The following is a 3,585-nucleotide window of genomic DNA, read 5'->3' on the forward strand; positions in this document are numbered from 1 at the left end:
CCTTTTGATCCAGTGCATTATCCCACAGTGCCACACTGAACTCATACAGAGAGCAAAATGAAAACACCTTAGATATTATCGAATATCTTAAGGCAATGTGTTGCTGGGCTGGGGACTCAGAACCATGATCTCAGGGCAAACTATGATCAATTGGCATAACATAGTCCACAAAGACAAACTTCTACATATGACTTCAGTGAGTAGCATCTGGGATCTTAAAAGCTCATGAGCAGCCTTTCCACGCTACCCAGAGAAGGGTTGTTCTGGGTTCCCATCGTAACTTAAAGGGGAAACTTTCACAATGTCCGGAGCCCTTGATGTCCTGCAAATAAAGGAGTATGTCCACAAATTCCTTGCAGCAGGAACCCACTTAAGTGGCACCAGCCTTGACTTTTGAATGGGACAGTACATCTACAAAAGGAAAAGTGATGGCATCTATATCATAAACCTGAAGCGGAGCTGGGAGAAGCTTCTCTTGGCAGCTTGGGCCATTGTTGCCATTGAAAACCCAGCTGACGTCAGTGTCGTATCCTCCAGGAATACCGGCCAGCGAACTGTGCTGAAGTTTGCTGCTGCCACTGGAGCCACTCCTATTGCTGGGCGCTTCACTCCAGGAACTTTCACGAATCAGATCCACACAGCCTTCCAGGAGCCATGGCTTCTGGTGGTTACTGATCACCAACCTCTCACAGAAGCATCTTGTGTTAACTTGCCCACCAATGCTCTGTGCAATACAGATTCATGGTCACTGCCATCCCATGTAACAACAAGGGAGCTCATTCAGTGGGTCTGATGTGGTGGATGCTGCTTCATGAAGTTCTTCACATGTGTAGCACCATCTCCCGGGAGCACCCATGGGAAGTCATGCCTGACCTCTGTTTCTCCAGAGATCCAGAAGATACTGAAAAGGAAAAGCAGGTCGTTGTTGAAAAGGCTGTGACCAACGAAGAATTTCAGGGTGAATAGACTGAGTCTGCTCCTAATTTCACTGCTGCTCAGCTGGAGGCTGCAGATTGGTCTGAAGGCAAGCAAGTGCCTTCTGTGCCCATTCAGCAGTTCCCTACAGAAGACTGGAGTACTCAGCCTGCAACTGAAGACTGGTCCACAGCCCCCACTGCTCAGGCCACTGAGTGGGTAGGAACAGCCACTGAATGGTCTTAAGCTGTTCTCTCACAGTCTCTTAGAAAATGGAAATAAGGTTAATGGAAAATAAATATCAGTTTCTAAAGAAAAAAAAATGCTTATGAGCAGCTGTCAAAGTGCAGTTATTGGTCTCTCAATGTGCGGAAGAAAGAAGATTAATGAAAATTTGAAGTGCTTGGGATCAACTAGTCCAATTGAACAATGGAACATGTGATCATCAGTCACCACGACTTTGAGAACAAAACTAGATGGTGCCTGGCTACCATTACCAACTGTCTTGAAAGGAATCACATTAGAAGTTCTTGGATAGAGTAGGAGAAAATGTGAAACAAAATTCAAAATTATCCAAAAGACTGGGATTATGGTGAGAAGGAGACTGGAGGAACCTGAGATTACTCTTGATTACTCTTCAGGTCTGGAATGATACTCACCCTTGTGGCTTAATTTTCAGCCAAGTAATAGATGGGTCGGAATCGACTCAACGGCACTTAACAACAACAAGTAGATAGGTATACAGGAGGAACAACTCTAGCAAGGTATGCTCACCTTAGAATGGTCAGCCATTCAAGATCAAAATGGCAGCACTTACCTAAGGACAAATTTGAGAAGGGATGGGAAGGAGGGTGAAATGGAACTAGGAACCATAGAAAGAAGTGGAATGACGTTTTTACATGGAGGGGATTGCAATTATTGAGATTAAACAAAGTATAAGATTTGTTGATTGTAAATCTGGTCTTCTCTGCAAACCTTCATTCCATTCACAATAAAAAGTAAAAAAGAACATTAACAAAACAGAACAACCACCAATTTTTCTGGTGTGGCATTGTAGGATAAGCACTGAACTGGTAATCATAAAGTCAGCAGCCGAAATCCACCAGCTCCTTGAAAACTCTGTATAGAGTCACTATGAGCCAGAATTGATTTGATGGCACTTAATTAGGGAGCTCTGGTACCGTAGGGGTTACGAGTCGGGCTGCGAACCTCAGGGAGAGCAGTTCGAAACTACCAGCTGTTCCGTGGGAGAAAGATGAGGCTTTCTGCTCCCCTAAAGATTTGCAGCCTCAGAAACCCTGTACAGGGTTGCTGTGAGTCGGAATTGACTCCACGGCACTTAACAACAACAACAACAATAACAATAATCAAATAGATATATTGTAATATATTTAACTATTCTCCTATTTTGGAACATCTGGTCTATCACTTTTGCTATTCAACATTCTCTTTATTGATTATCTTTTTACATAATTTCTTGCTTGAATTTTTGACTATTTCCTCAAAATATTCTTGTAAATTTATGTTTTTTTAGTTAATTGTCCTTCATACATTTTTCCCAAAGTATTTCCAGAAAGCCTGGCTCTGGTTTATAAAGCCTCACTCTGGTAGTGTGAGCTTTTGAAGACCTATGTTGGTAGATTTACATTAACGTGTGATAAAGCACTAGAACAGATCTTAGTATCTGAAAGTCGTGTAGTGGTAGGTTCAGGTTATAATTTATACGATTATTAATGGAACATTTCATAATTATTAAGCCATTTTTAATTTGTTTAATCAATTATTTGTTTTCTGTGCCTGTGTTCTTAACAAGCTTTTGGTAGATGGATTTTCAAATCTCTCATTGTGATATTTGCTGCTGCCTATGTGTTTTACTAGTGTGCTGTTTACTTTTTTTTTTTTTTTAACACACCAAGAGCTACATATTTTTATATTGTCAGTGGTATTAGCTTTTCCGCATGTCTTTGTCCGTTACTTAACTAGTCCTTCCTGGGAAATAGCTTTTTAAATGGGTTAAGAGGTTGTCTCTTCCTCTTTTAGGTTCTCTATTTTTGGTAAATTGTGAACAAACATCCTTTTTCCAAATTCCATTTTCCCTGAAACATCTGCACTGTGTTTGCTTTTCTTTCTTCCTCCCCAGAGGCCAGTGGGTTGGGATGGAAAGAGACTCTCATACTGCAATGATTTCTGAGTGGAGAAATGGAGGAGAAAGTTTTGGAGGGTTCAGAAAAGGCTCTTTCTGAAGCTTCACCAATTTCAAGGTGGCCAGGTTCTGTCCTGAAAGACATCTGATCTTTTCCAACAAAGAAATGAAAACACTTGTCCTAGAGTCTCTTAAATAAGATGCATTTGTATTGTGAGTATCACTTGTGTAGAGGCCTTGCTGCTTCTGTCCTCTTGGGCTAAATGGTCCTGGTTCGTTAGGAGTCAGGATGCCTGATGCTTGGAGTGTCTATGGACCCATACACATGAATTTAGGCATTTACATTCTTGTCATAGGGCCTCAGACACTCCAATTCCTTGCAAGCCCAAACATCAAGCCATTGCTGAGCTTCCATTCACTATACTCAGATTAGAGAGCTTAACTGGTTCAGAGGCGGGATCCCTGAGTTCCCTGCTTCCTCACAGCTGTGTGACCTTTCTGTGGAAAAAGGACCATAATACTTACCT

At 41.7% G+C, this 3,585-nt stretch overlaps 1 pseudogene; it reads left to right on the plus strand.

The window, feature by feature from the left end:
- Positions 1-301: 301 nt before the first annotated feature.
- Positions 302-1,161, plus strand: LOC102810797 (annotated as a pseudogene).
- The last annotated feature ends 2,424 nt before the right edge of the window (positions 1,162-3,585 follow it).

This window comes from Chrysochloris asiatica, unplaced genomic scaffold, assembly GCF_000296735.1.
Source record: "Chrysochloris asiatica unplaced genomic scaffold, ChrAsi1.0 scaffold00016, whole genome shotgun sequence".
Classification (NCBI taxonomy): Eukaryota; Metazoa; Chordata; class Mammalia; order Afrosoricida; family Chrysochloridae; genus Chrysochloris; species Chrysochloris asiatica.